Raw genomic sequence first — 15,768 nt, 5'->3', positions numbered from 1 at the left:
CAAATACCAGTCCTTCGGGGCTGTCGGATTTGGCAGACGGCATTACGATTTTGGTAGTCATATCGAAGAAAAACAACAATTTTTGCAACCTCGCCGAACGATCGCAAGTATTATATCTCATCACTTTACGTTGTAATAGCATGAAAGTATGCCGACATGCACTATGGGCCGCAAAACCTGTCTGTTGAGTTAGAGATAACCCACTGTGTGTTGGTTTTATATAGGTTTGTAACCAGAATGGAGGTTTATGGAGCAAAACAAGTAACGTCTATGGTAAAGATACAGTAACGGTATGTTTGTTCAGTTGGTCGTGAGATTTTTACTTTAAGGTTACATTACAAGGTTTACTGAAAACTAACCCTAGGAAATTTTGGAGTTCAATTATACCCTCTTCAGCCTCTACTAATACTATCCTAGTTAACAATGTCCCGTCTAGTGACCCAATAACTATTGCCACTGCCTTCAATGAGTACTTCCAGTCAGTATTCATAACAGACAACTTCGAAATACCCGATTTCCCACACGAGTCGTATTACTCAATTGGCGATATAACCGTGTCTGTCGAGGGGGTTCTAAATTTAATTTTGCACCTAGACAATAAGAAATCCTGCGGTCCTGATGGAATTAACAATGCTTTTCTGGTCAGATATTGTGTTTGGACGAGCCGGTACTTGACTGTAATTTTTAATAAATCTATATCTACTGCGACTGTACCGTTAGTGTGGAAATTGGCAAAAATATTTCCCATGTTTAAATCCGGCAACAAGCAGTCACCTTTGAACTATCGTCCCATTTCATTAACGTCTCAATCATGTAAACTTCTCGAACATATAATTTTCAGTCATATTATGGAGTTTCTTGAAGGTAATAACATTTTGTGTAACGTCCAGCATGGTTTTTGTCACGGCTTTAGTACAATAACTAAGCTTGTTGAATTTACCCATGACATTGCCCACGCTCTAGACAAAGAAAATCAAATTGACGCAATTTTTATAGACTTATCTAAGGCTTTCGACACCGTTACCCACTCAAAACTTCTTCATAAACTTCGCGTTATACTTAACAACCCGGCCTTAGTTGATTGGATTGCTAGCTTTTTACATGATCGCTCCCAGTATGTTTCGTTTAACTCCACAAACTCGTCGGTAGTACATGTGTCATCCGGAGTTCCCCAGGGTTCGGTCCTGGGGCCACTTTTGTTCTTATTGTATGGAAATGATCTGCCTAATTATATATCCACAAACATCCGCCTCTATGCTGACGATTGCGTGTTATGATGATGATCATATTTTACTAAATGATTCTTTTGCTCAATTTTGCAGGTGGTGCCAGACATGGCAAATGAATATTAACTTTACGAAAACAGTCACTTTGTCTTTCAGTACACGCAATTCCGTTTCTTTGTTTAATTATTCTTTCAACGGCTCTTCCCTACAGCGGGGGAACGAATATAAGCTCCTGGGCGTCATCTTCACGCCTACCTTGTCTTGGTCAAGGCACATTGATTATACATGCAACAAAGCTCTAAAAAAATTAGGCTACCTAAATCGTACATTGCGGGAAGCTCCACTCGAAACGAAATTGCTAACATATAAAACGCTCATCCGACCCATCTTAGAATACGCCTGTACCATCTGGAATCCTTATAAAGTATCTGAAATTAACACACTCGAATCTGTTCAGAAAAAATCCATTCGTTTTATTTTTCGCCGCTTCGATTGGAGCTTTTCGCCGTCATCCCACCTTGCTACACCAGAATTACAACCGCTTTCGGAGTGCCGTGAACGGGAATGTCTTAAACGTTTACATATTCTTACGAATACTCCGCGCTACTCATTACAGAACAGCTATTTGTCGCCCGATAAACTTAAATCTACTAGAAATAGCCACAAACTCAACCTTGCAACTTTTCATCCACGAACTAATCTATTTAAGTACAGCTTCTTCCCGCGAACAATTGAAAAATGGAATCTACTACCAGGTGAAATTAGGTCATTGCCTTTGGAAAAATTTCTGCAGAATTTAAATTGATTGCGTTATGTCAGTTTTTGCATAATTTCAATGTCTTGCTGTACTTATTATCTCTTATGTCTATACTTTATGAATAAGTGAATTTCAATGTGTTGTGTTTTTATCTGTGTTATTCCGCGCAGAAAATTGTTTTGCATTCTATGTACCAACCCACTCCTGCGATAGCCAAATTGGGCTGCAGTATAAATAAATAAATAAATAAATAAATAAATAAATAAATAAATAAATAAATAAATAAATAAATAAATAAATAAATAAATAAATAAATAAATAAATAAATAAATAAATAAATAAATAAATAAATAAATAAATAAATAAATAAATAAATAAATAAATAAATAAATAAATAAATAAACAAAAACAGCGCTGTGCGTATGCGCCAGCGGCATCCACCCCGCAAATATCCCCTTGCAGAAAAAACATAAAATAAAACACCAACACCCGGTGCGCGTTAGTAAAACGGGGCTTCAGAAATCTTATAAATGCTACCAAAGAGCGATTGCGGCGCGAAAACAAGAGCAAACTGCACGAAAAACTGCAGCGAGCGGCCCGAAGCGTTGCGAGGGCGTCTGCTTTAAAGCAGCCAACAGAAATGGGGCACCGCTTCGGAGTTAAAGGAACCACGGCGCCGCGCGTGAGGGTAAAGAAAAAAGAGGAGGGCAGCGGAGAAGGAAGGAGCAGTTGGCGCTTCGTTAGTAATTTTAGGGACCTTAACCCGAACACAGGAACAGCGCCGCTGACGCGCGAATCCAGAGGTGCGGGCCGCCGATGCAGCCACTATGCACCGTCACCGAGAAATACTTTGCAGTTCGCTTTGCGCTTAAACTTCGCATTAGAGAGTGCCGCAATGGTCAGCCAATAATTTACTAAAACACCGTGCATATCGCAGCGAAAAATTATCTATAAGCCTTGCTCCAAAACAATAAAGTTCATTGTAAAAACAATAAATTTCATTGTCTGTCTTGCTCGAAATCATACATGATAATTTGGATCAGGTACGTTTTAAATAGAGCCTATGTAGTGTAGTACTGCGCCTGGGGAATAAGCTGGAGTTTTTCATCTTGTACAGATCCTATATAGCGGTGTGTAGGGATTCCTCGGATAATACAAGGCTTGTTTCGGTTGATTTTATTTGGCTTATACCTATATTAACTTCGCTGACTGTTCTCTCGCCTTTAATTGGCCTCAGAGTTTCTACTGCCGTGCCAGTCAACACAGCGTCGCCTGTGAACTTGTGTGGAGCTACTTCGACATCCTGAACTTTACTAAGCTTGATAGAGTGGACAAATTAAAAAAAAAAAAACAAGGCTCATTATTTCAGGCACAAATCGCGTCGTGGCTTAGTTTTTCGTGAACACGACAAATCCGTGATAGGCCAACTCGGGTGTCGTCCAGCCGCGCAGTAGCGCAGTCAAGCGAAGCTGCCTCGAGTAAGCGTCATACCAAATGTCTTAGGTAAACGGAAATGACAAAGCACAGAAGAGGACAGCATTTTTGAATCGATTTTTATTCTAAATATAGTTTCGTAAATGCACCGACAGCAGTAAACCCATGAAAAAAAAAAGCGCAAAGAAACAGAACGGAAGACAAGAGAGCAAGTGGGGCGCTGACTAACAACTGAATAAATATTTTATTGCGCGCAAGCACTATAAGAAAATGCAGAAAGAACACAAAAAAGAGATAGAGATAAGATTGCAGAAATTCTATCTCCTTGGGCAACAAGTCGACTGACGGTTTAATAACAACTGCGAGTTGGGCGTATTGGTAAAGGTGCATGATGGCTACAGCGCAAAGAAAACTTAAACGAGCAAAGACACACGACGGAGCGCTACTAGTAACTGAAAGTTTAATCGTGAACACACATATATATATACATACATTCAAAGCCACTGTCATCACAACGTGTACATTACAATCTACCACCCGGAAAGACGGCGGGGAAACAACAAACAAAACGCTGCATATAATCACACGACACGTATGCAAACCCCGAATAACGACGCTTCACACTCCATCAACCTTTTTTCCAAAAAAAGCAATCTCGGCGTCTGATACCATGACAGACGGTTGGCTGCTACATGTATTTCCTCCGCCCTTTGCCCTTTCTTGTCCGAGTTTTGTTTGCGCTGCACTCATCACAGACTGACGGTTTGCTGAAGAATGCGCCCGTTCGCTCGTGCATCGAAAATGCCTCAAAGTTCTCGCTCGCGTGTTCTCAGGTCACCGTAGCGCTTGAGGACATGACATTGCTGAAACAAGGGTTCGACGAGGGCTCGTTCACGCGGAAGCAACATGTGCGATAAGGTTGCTACCTGTAGCGGATTTGATAGCATTAGCGTGCTCGGGAAGCCGATCATTTACACATCGTCCCGTTTGTCTTATATACGAGCACCCACAGGACAGGGAGATCTCATACACAGCCCTGGTCGTGCACTCCATGCAACGCCTTGTGGGTTCCTTGTTGCAAGCGTTGCGCCTTTGTTCCTCTGAGTTAACCACCTTGCAAAGGCCGCATAACTTCCTGGGAGTAGAAAACCCAACACGCTCCCCTGAACGTTCCACAATCCTTTTCAGTTTTTGCGAGACGCCGTTAATGTATGGGATGCCCGTCGTCTGTTCGGGATGACTGTCGTCGTGAATATATGGGATGACCGACGGACTCTGGACTACAGATTAGAATTCCCGCAAGTAATCCCACAATGTGTATAAATCACTTCAGTGTGGCTTTAAAGTGGGAATCATGCGTACGCACTCTCCGCAATGCTACACAGGAGCGGGCTGTATGCGTGTGGCCTATTCGCAAGCTTTATGTTCTACGTCTCTTTCGCAGACTTCGTGAGTGTTTGTGTATGAATTCATGAATGTCTGTATGGCATGTTAATGCTCCTTTTTTGCCTCACGAAGCACAAGCTACCGAAGAAATATTCCCGTTTAAACGATATGATGTTATCTGATGTGGGTATGACTGAAGGATACACCACGCCCTAGTTTTGGCTTCTCCCACTTGCCTGAAATCCTCGTTTTACTAGGGCCTTCTAGGACAGCGCACGGCAACGGGGATCGCTTTATAGACTTTTCGGCGCCATCGAGAATCTGCGTTGTCACGAATTGGTTTGCGTGCTTCACGCGTAGTTTTGTTCTAAATGTACTGTGTAGCTCAGATGACCTTGTGAGAGTAGTCCAGTTTGTTCTAAACACGTTTATATTTTTATGGGTAGGCAAAATACTTCGACGTTTGCGTATGTATGTAAGTGTGGTTGTATGGCTCTCTGAGTGCAACCCATTGAGGTATGGAGTGCTGCCTGCTTCGGAGTTACGTAACAGGCTACACTAGAAAGCTTCAGCCATACTAGGAAGGTTTTGGGGGAACACAAACACCACTCCCTCACCAGAGAAGGATCTGGCCCCACTGATAGTAGTTGGCCGTCACCTCACATGACTGGCCAACTCAACTGTGGGCCCTCAGTCCCCAGCTGCAGCAGAAAACCTGACCATGGCGGCGGTCACAATAGCGACACAGCAGAGGCGGCTAAGAATATATTCGTATCTTGAGCCTGGCAACGTTCAACACACACGCCTTCTCTAGAGAGGGAAGATGAGTATACGTTTGTAGGAGCTGTCGGATAATAAGTGGTGTATTATAGGGTTAATGTAAGTTAGAATGACAGGAGAACGCGTAGGAAAGCTCACTAGAGGGCATATTAAGTGCTACAGTGGATCCAAAAAGAAGAAGCAATAAGGCGAGGAATTTGAAATCCACAGAGAAATATCAGGGAATGTGGAGGGGATTTTCAGGATTATCGAGAAAGTCACCGTTGTTGTGGTCTAGTTAAACGAGTGATGCAGCTTAAAGATAATAAAGCTAAATGTGCCAACAACCTGCTATCATAATGAAGCCGTAGACACCTTCTACGAGGACATCAAATCAGCAATAAAGAAAGCAACAAAATGCTCACAATTGGGATAGGACACGTTGAGGCAAAGGTACGTGAGAAGCACTTGGAGAAAGGTTGGGAAACTTCGGAACGGACAATCGCGATGGTCGAGGAGATACATTGGTGGGATTGGAAGCAATAACCCTAGGCTGATGACAACATATTCTTCTACAAACATATTCTTCTACAAAGCCGGAAAGTACAACAAAAGTAAAATTCACTTCATTTTAAGTGAAAACTCAGGTATTGTGGAAGACGTAGAGGTGCCAGGTAAGATTCGGAGCTGGTATAATAGGATGATTATATGCAAGCTAAGCCTGAATCTCAAATGATAAAGAAGAAACCTCCTGGTAACTAACAGCCCCCGGATGGAGTCCGACAGAGCCAGATCGCAGGAGTTTAACTCTTCAAAACAAATCCACCCTTCTAAACGAGCAGATCGAAGTCCGTGTAGAGAGGGTAAATGAGAACCTAACAATGCAATAAGAGAATTCGCAGAAGCTGTGGGCGAAGGAACATGTAGGAAAAAAACTGAGAAACCAACAAAATGAAGGAAGCAACTGCCAAACGTAAGAACTTAATACTGTGAAGTACGGCGGATCGGAAAGGAATGAGCAAAAAACATTCGTGCATATAACGTGGAAGAGATCGTGGAAATACTGCAAATATGGAAAACCTGAAAGCAACTATGAAAAAGCGAGGCATCGGCAAACACAGGATGTACGCACTCAAAGACGAGCGGAGAAACATTACGCACGACTTTGACGAGATTATAAAGGTACTAGGACGATTCGACACCAGGCTGTATGCCAGCGGTGTTAGACCAGGTGAAACTAATGATCGTACAAGCATAACTTGCGATGTCCGTCCCACTTCTCACCAACGAGGAAGTAAGAAAGGCTCTCAAATGCATAGAAATGAAAAAAATCTGCAGGTGGTGACGGCATAACCGTGGTCATTTTGAAGCAGGGGCAAAATATTGCACTGGAAAAGCTGGCAGCTCTATTTTCACAATGCTACAGGGGTCAAAAAATGCTCATTTCCTGAAACAACGCCAACATTGCTATGATTCATGAGAACGCAGATACCAAGGACCTCAATAATTGCAGACCCGTCAGCCTAGTCTCAGTTTGCAAGCTCTTTACCAAAGTTATAGTTAGCCATAGAGGCGACAACCTTTATTCCTAAAAGCTCAGAAATCAAGCTTGGTTTACGAAAGGATACTCAACGATGGATAACATCCATCTCGTCAATCAAGTGATAGAAAATCCGCAGTGTACTCTAAACCCCTATAAATGACAGTTAAAAATGATAACACAGCATTTGATTGTGTACTTAGCGCAGCCGTGCTATAAGCATTGAATCACCGTGGAATAGAGAATACCTACATAAGACTTCTACATGAGATTATAAAGAATGCAATGGCAGGATAACACTCCAGAAGCAAAGCGATAAATGACCGATGCGAAAAGGAGTAAGGCCGTGAGATACCATCTCGCCAGGACTTTCCATGACATGTGAGGATGAGGTATTTAGAAAGCGGGAGGGGGAGAGGACAAGATTGTTGAATAACGGGGATTACGTGAGCCATTTGAGGTTTCCAGACGACTTCGTCTTGCTGAGTGAGACTGCAGAACACCTGCAAACACTGCTTGAGAAACTACCATAACAAAGCATGGCCGTCAGGCTAGAAATTAATATGAATAAATTTACAGTTATGAGGAATAGGCAGCCATAAATACTGCTCTTCATCTCAGGAAATAAAACACTAGAAGTGAAAGAATAGAACTACCGTGGGCGTTCGGGCAGTGCTAACCCCAGCCATGAGACAACAACCCCGCGTAGAATTGGCATAGCTATTATCATACCAATACGCCAAAATGGAATCCTACACTTTCTTACGGAAAAAAAGTACACATACATTCTTGGAGTGTCTAGTTTTCATTGAGCAGGACAAAAGAAAATATTTAAATGACGTTCTTTCTTTCAATATGAAGAAACGACCCAGAAAGTTTACGAAAACAATATCGCCTGGTGTTAAAGACAATCATATCTGCTGGATAGACGATGTCAACATGTCGCTTCGAGACGAGCCGTGCTATATTCCTTGAACGCGGGTCTACTTTCTCCAAGAAAAGGCATTCTTATGTGGCTATTGCTGCTTGTCTTGATTTGCTTTTCCTTCAAAAAGTTGACATCACCGCTGAAAGCATTGCTTCTCTGTATGCTAATCTTAAAATATCCACTTCTAGTGGTGTTGAGGAAGGCAAGGCTAGGATACAACATAACACAATATGCATTTGAAGACAAACATTACCTTATCCGTGGAGCAAGAATTATTGAGGAGGCTCAAATGGGCTTGCTCCGGCGGCGCGATAAAGTCGCGGCGCCGGGCACGGCACTGACGCGCCCTCTGTCGCGAGGCGCCAAAGGGAAAAGGCTCGCCGGTTCAAGGTCAGTCAGTGCATAGCCGCCTGCCACCGTGGGCAGAGGACTCCGACGATTCCCTCTCGCGACTAGACTTTCATTGGAGTCGGTTTGCGGCGGAGGAAATCATCGCATTTGATGGATGGATGGATGGATGGATGGATGGATGGATGGATGGATGGATGGATGGAGGCAACTTTATTGAAAGCCTGCAGATCAACGCCCTAGAGCGCCGCCACGCGGGCCTCTACGTCATCCTGGTGGGGTCCTCTACTCGGCGTCGGCTTCTGCTACTCTCGCGGTTCGTTGCCCGTGAAGGCGCCTCCCCGTCGTTTTCGCTCGGCTTCTGCCTTTCGAGAGCCTCCAGGACCTGCTGGACGGCCCATGATTGTTCTTCTTGGTCGTAGCTCGCCATCGCTGCTTCTAGCCTCGATGGCAGCCTTCCTCTTCTTGTTGACGCTCGCTCTGGAAACTTGACGCAGTCCCACAACACGTGCACGAAGTCCGCCCTCCCCCGTTGGCATACCTGGCACGTGTCGCTCGGGAAGGCTTCTGGATATATGTGCTTCATCAGGACCGGGGTGGGTAGCGACCCTGTCTGCAGCTGTCGTAACAACACTGCCTCTGCACGGCTCAGCCCCGGGTGAGGGGGCGGGAGAGTCCTTCGAGCCAGGCGGTGGAATTTTGTGACCTCGTTATAGTCTGTCATGCGGTCCTTGACTCCACTCCACTCCGGACGGTCGGTTGCGGCGGCGCGGTTGGTTAGCGCTCGCGCCGTCACGTGGGCCGTCTCGTTGTGGTTGTTCGTTGCCGACGCGTCTTCGCCTGCGTGCGCCGGAAACCACTTGAGACGTATGCTCCTGTTTTCCTCTTCTAACCTTGCCGTCCGCAGCACGCGCTCGGCTTCCTTGCATACTCGGCCACTGGCGAAATTTCGCACCGCATTTCTCGAGTCACTTAGTACGGTCTGGCACCCGGCATCGGCAATGGCCAGGGCGATGGCCACCTCCTCCGCTTCGGACGCCTCCTTTACTTGAACGCTCGCCGCCGCCCTCGTAGCACCAGTGGATGCATCGATGACGACCACCGCGAACGCTTCTCGTTCTCCTTGATACTCGGCCGCGTCCACGTACCTCGCGTTGCCGTCACTTGCGTGTAGATCGACTAGTGTCTTGGCCCTCACCGCTCCTCTGCCCCTATTGTACTGCGGATTGACGTTCCTTGGTAGTGGATCCACCCTGATCCGGCACCGGGTCTCATCGGGGATGGGGACTCTGCTGCTGGCGTTCCCCGCGGCCGCCTCGTACCCCAGGTCTCGCAGGATTTTCCTGCCTGCCTCGGTCTTAGATAGTCGCTCCAGCTGGGAGGTCCGCTATGCTTCTGCGATCTCCTCGAGCGTGTTGTGCACGCCCAGGCTCAGGAACTTGGCCGTACTCGTGCCCTCGAACAGCCCGAGCGCCGCCTTATAGGCGCGTCGTATGATGGCGTTAATCTTGTTGCGCTCGCTGTGCAGCCAGTTGTGGTATGCTGCGACGTACGCGATGTGACTCATCACAAAGGATTCGACGAGCCTGATCAGACTCTCCTCCTTCATCTCTGCCTTGCGGTTGGCGACTCTCTTGATGAGTCGCATCGCGTTGGCCACCTTGGCGTCCAGTCGGGCGACGGTTTCGCCGTTTCTCCGCTGCTTCTCGACCACCATGCCCAGTACCCGGATCTTGCTGACCTCGGGGATCACTTGGCCGCTCCTCGTCACGACCTTGATTTTCTCGTACTGTCTTGGCTTGTACTTGCTTCGGTTCTCACTTCTCGGTGGTAGCACCAGCAGCTCTGACTTGCTCGGTGAGCATATCAGGCCGGAACCGTCGAGCTGGTTCTCGATCGCATTGACTGCTTCCTGCAGTTTGCCCTCAACGTGAGCGTCGCTGCCTCCTGGGGCCCACAGCGTAATATCGTCGGCGTAGATGGTGTGCCTGACGCCCTCGATCTTTCTAGCCGTTGGGCCACCCCGATGTGATGATATTGGTGGCTAAGACCTCGGGATTCTGGTCGCACAAACGAGACAGGCGCTTGAGACCGCCGTATAAGACGAAGACGAACATTTACCTAAGTGAAACTAGCTGACGATATGAAGGTACAGTCACCACCATAATGCGACACTTAAGTTAATCCTGAACACACAGAGTTCTACTAGAGGAAAAAACTACTACGTTTAATTTCACTTCCAAGAGGAACTGGTAAGGAATCAAATGTCTCACTTCTGAGCTCTATAATGTCTATAATGTCTAAGCTCTATAAGGCTTAGAAGAGATAACAGTTCCCACTTCTGTTTGAAAACACACCCTGTATAGGTAAAACGTCTCACGTTGTAGGGGGCACTCGATGCGGTGACGTTGAAAACCCGTGCTTGTTTTCGCCCTCTTGGTACCTGTCCCGGAATGCACCACTGCGGACAGCCAACGCCGGCGATTGAATGCGCGGTCGTCGACGCAAGCAACGGCTAACACTGCAGCCTGGCTCGGTCTCCGGGCGTCCTTAATGACGGCCTCGGTAGACGACAGCTACCGCACCTTGCGGATAGCCCTCCGAATCATCGCTCCTCGGTCTCCCACTGTGCTGCGTCCCCCGCCACGATCTCCCCTTCCTCCTCTTCCTTTTCCGACGTCACATTATCGCCCCCGCTATTTTCCTGGTTCACTTTAAGGCGACACTTTGACGGCACATACCCCCAGAGGGTGATTGTCTCCGCTCTGCTAAATGATCTCTAAAGCTTTCACCACTCTGTCCTGTACCTCATCACAATGCTCCCCACTTAAGAAAGTTGTTGGGGATACACAACACACTTTCATAAAAAAACACACACGATGAGGAAAAGCCATGGGCACGCGCAAAACGAACTGTCGCAAACTCTTTCTGAGTATGGCCCAGAAGGCAAAGTCCTAAAAGCACAGTTCAACCACCAAGTCCTCATTTCCGTAAGCCCAAAAACGAAATAACACGTCGCGTTTAGTCTAAACCGCGGCGAAAGGATCCAGTCATGAAGCTAATCTTTTTTTCCTGTATTTCCAACAGGGCAGGCCGTGAAGCTTGAGACGGTGTGGTCTCATCGAAACCCAGTCAGTCCTCTTGCTCATGCAGTGTCCTCTGGCATCCTTCTGGGCATCAAGAAGTTGCTGTCGCCCAGACCAGTTCTTGGATTCTTTCTGACACAGTCTCACCGTACGGATACTTGAATAGGAATGCCTGGTCGGGTACATGGAGAAGATCGGTTGTCAAGTCGGGAAGCTGATCTGTCTTGACCACTCCTGTGACTGTAGCCGTGCGGAGCGAAACTTGCGCGGCGTCTTGATACTTGCTTTAAACTGCAGCCGCCTCCGATTCGATAAGTAAGGTAAAGAAATCTTTCTCCTCCGAAGTCTGTGGCTTCTGTTCGTCTGAAAATCTTTCCGGTTTGCTGCACCCATAGTCAAAACAGGCGACTTCTTGAACTTGCATTCATGTTGATGCTTTTTACTCGCCGGTACCGGAATTTGGGGCTTCCTCTGTGGACGCTTGTATTGCAGGTCATTGCTTTTGTGTGGCAGCGGCACCCGTATCTGCTGCTGTTTCTCTCAATTTGACCGTGGGCAGTAATGGCCTGTCAACCAGTGGCAAGCTACTTTGCTGAAGGTTACATTCAAAGGTTTGAGGGGGTGTTCGGCTAAACTCAGGTATGAAGGATTGTTCTTCCGAACGAGATTCGGCTTTGTCCTTAATTAGTTCTTTAATTTACTTTTGGGGACAATTCATGAAGCGTCCACGAGATGCATGCACCGGGAAATCTGCTGTAGGGAAGTGAGGTGGAATTCATGTGGCAGAAATTTCCTCCACCTTCATATGAGGTGCCGTTGCGTCTGTAGCCAAAGCTGGTTCAACTGCTCTTGTCTTTTTCCGCTCCTCCAGAGCTGCTAACTGCTGCATTAGCATTTCCTTCTCCTTTTCCTGTGCTTCCTTTTCCGCTTCATACCCTGCTTCGCGCTCTGCTTTCAATTTTGCACGCTCACCGTCCACCCAACTATGAAGTTCTGCTCCTTTCAATCCTGATTTAATTCCTTTCGCAACGAGCCTTTCCAATTCTTCAATTCCCATATCGAAAAGGTCAAACCTGCGAGTCTCTTTCGCTCGTTAAAGTCACAGTCTACAAGATATTAGTAGACAGTCATGTTCGTCTTCAGAGTGTCATTCTCCTCTCAATGTCCATGCCTCGAATCGGCTCCGTTTATCCCAAAATCTACCCTTTCCCCTCTCCGAGATGGTAAAGAAGAGGTCCTGTCGCGGACGCCAGTTGTGATGATATTGGTGGCTAAGGCCTCGGGATTCGGGTCGCACAAACGAGACAGGCGCTAGAGACCGGCGTATAAGACGAAGACGAATATTTATCTGGGTGAAACTAGCGGACGATATGAAGGTACAGTCACTACCATACTGCGACACAAGTTAATCCTGAACACACAGAGTTCCACTAGAGGAAAAAACTACCACGTTTAAGTTCACTTCCAAGAGGAACCGGTAAGGAATCAAATGTCTCACTTCTAAGCTCTATAATGTCTATAATGTCTATAATGTTTAAGCTCTATAAGGCTTAGAAGAGATAACAGTTCCCACTTCTGTTTGAAAACACACCCTGTATAGGTAAAACGTCTCACGTTGTCGGGCGCACTCGATGCGGTGACGTTGAAAACCCGTGCTTGTTTTCGCCCTCTTGGTATCTGTCTCGGAATGCACCACTGCGGACAGCCGACGCCGGCGATTGAATGCGCGGTCGTCGACGCAAGCAACGGCTGACACTGCAGCCTGGCTCGGTCTCCGGGCGTCATTAACGACGGCCTCGGTAGACGACAGCTACCGCACCTTGGGGATAGCCCTCCGAATCATCGCTCCTCGGGCTCCCACTGTGTTGCGTCCCCCGCAACGATCTCCTCTTCCTCCTCTTCCTTTTCCGACGTCACATTATCGCCCCCGCTATTTTCCTGGTTCACTTTGAGGCGACACTTACGGCACATACCCCCAGAGGGTGATTGTCTCCGCTCTGCTAAATGATCTCTAAAGCTTTCACCACTCTGTCCTGTACCTCATCACACCCGATCATTACCAGGTTGAATAGCAGCGGCGAGATGACGGACCCCTGCAGAGTCCCCACGCTACCAAGCCTCTTCTCTTGCAGTTGCCGATCGCCGGCGCGAAGCTCAGAGGTCCAACCCGTCAGGAATTCTCGTATGTAATTGTACGACCGTTCGCCCATGCCGAGTCTCGACACCTGGGCCACGATCGCGGAGTGCTTCACCTTATCGAAAGCGCTCTGCAGGTCCAGTCCCAGGATGGCTTTTTTATCTTGTGTCTTGACTTTGTCGTCGACGATCTCGTTCTTGAGTAATATCATCGCGTCCTGCGTGCTCAGGTGCTGCCTGAACCCGATGACCGACGCGGGGTACAGCCCAGACCGCTCGAGGTAGTCCGGCCACCGGTTCATCAGGACGCGCTCCAGCACCTTGCCCACGCACGACGTGAGCGAGATGGGCCGGAGGTTGTCCGTGCTCGGAGGTTTACCCGGCTTGGGGATGAGGATGGTCCTGGTCGTCTTCCACTGCTTCGGCAGCGCCCCGACTTCCAGCACTTGTTGAAGTACTTGTTCAGCTTCTCTACTGCCTCGTCGTTCAGGCTCCTGAGCACCTTGTTCGTGATGTGATCCGGTTCGGCCGCGGACTTGCCGTTCAGCTCGTGCAGAGTCATCCTCACCTCCTCGACGTCTATGTCCCGGTCGAGTTTCTCGTTTGCTTCGACCCCGTAAGGGGATGCCACTCCGTGAGCGTTACCGGCAGGTACTTGTTGTCGATTCTTTTGACGACCTCTGCTTCTCCGTGATCCCGAACCGCCCGGTGCATGAGCTTGGCCAGGTGGTCGCGCTGGTGGGTCTTAGTTTTCGTCTCGTCAAGCAGGTGAGGTAGCAGGTTTCAAGTTTTGCCGCAGTGCATCTGCCCGTCCGCCGCGTTGCAGATCTCGTTCCACTGCTGCGCGCAGAGCACTCGGCAGTGGTCTTCGATGGCTCGGTTTAGCTCCGCCACTTTTTTACGTAACCTCCGGTTGAGCCGCTGCGTCTTCCACTTACTAAGTATGGACTGCTTGGCCTCGATGAGGTGAGCCAGTTGGTTGTCGACCCCCGGGATCTCCGCTTCCAACTCTATCATTTTCGTTGCCGCCTTCACCCTCGCCTCGATATTCGGAGTCTACTCCTCGATATCCTCGATCTCGCCCTCGTCGTCCGACGGCAGTCGGTCGCGGAACGCCACCCAGTCCGTCCATCTATATTCCTTCCTTTTTTCGTCGTTCCCCGGTATTATGACCTCCACGATGGCGTGGTCGCTACCGACATCGTCCCCCGTGTTGCGCCAGGTAGTCGCGCCCTTCTCGTCGTTCTTCACGAACGTTAGGTCCGGCGTCGTATCCCTGGACACCGAGTTGCCGAGTCTCATCGGATGCGCTGGGTCCGTTATCAGTGTAAAGTCGAGGTCCGACGCGACTTCCAACAGATCTCGCCCTTTGGCCGTGTGCTTGCTGTAGCCCCACGCCGGGTGCATTGCATTGAAGTCGCCGCACGCTAACAGCGTGTGGCTTCCTGCAGCGGTGCACGCCTTGCGCAGGAGCGTCTTGAACTTCTGCTTCCGTTGCGACGGGTTACTATAGATGTTGAGCAAGTACACACTACCCTTGCGTTTCTTCCACGGGATTATCTCGACGAACGCGTGTTCGATGTTGCATGCCGCGATCTCGTGCTCCACGAACGTGAGTCCTATCCGGAGCATCGTGCAGATCCCCCTGCTCCCGTTGTCCGCCGGGGCCTTCGCATAGACTCGGTATCCGGGGAGCGATGGAGCGTCGAGGAGCGTCTCCTGTAGCATTATGACGTCTGGTTTCCTCGTTGACTGTGCGATGTGCTGCTGAATCACTGCCCTCTTCCTCGCGAACCCACGGCAATTCCATTGCCACACGGTAAGTCCCTCTACTGTTGCTGGAGCGGCCATGATTGCATCAGCGTGAATTGCTGCGTCGTCTCTTGTTTGTAGGGGTGCTGCGCCATCACTGACGCAAATGTCGGGTGAGTCACCATCGGTCGTAGTGTTTGTTCGATGAAGGTGAGCCTCTTTACGTTCTCGGTCTCCATTGCCGAGATCGCTGTCTTGATGAACTCTTCCAGCTTGGTGAAGTTCGCATCATGCTTGCCTCTAAACTGTCAAAGCGTGCCTCAATTTGATTCAAACGATCCTCGATGATGCTGATCTGCTCGCTCACCGTACTGTCCCGTGGACTCTCCATCGCCCGCTTTTTGGCTGCCGGTCCC

Source organism: Haemaphysalis longicornis, unplaced genomic scaffold (assembly GCF_048455015.1).
Source record: "Haemaphysalis longicornis isolate Haplotype H1 unplaced genomic scaffold, Haemaphysalis longicornis Haplotype H1 scaffold_6, whole genome shotgun sequence".
Lineage (NCBI taxonomy): Eukaryota > Metazoa > Arthropoda > Arachnida > Ixodida > Ixodidae > Haemaphysalis > Haemaphysalis longicornis.
Note: the sequence above shows the minus strand (reverse complement) of the source record.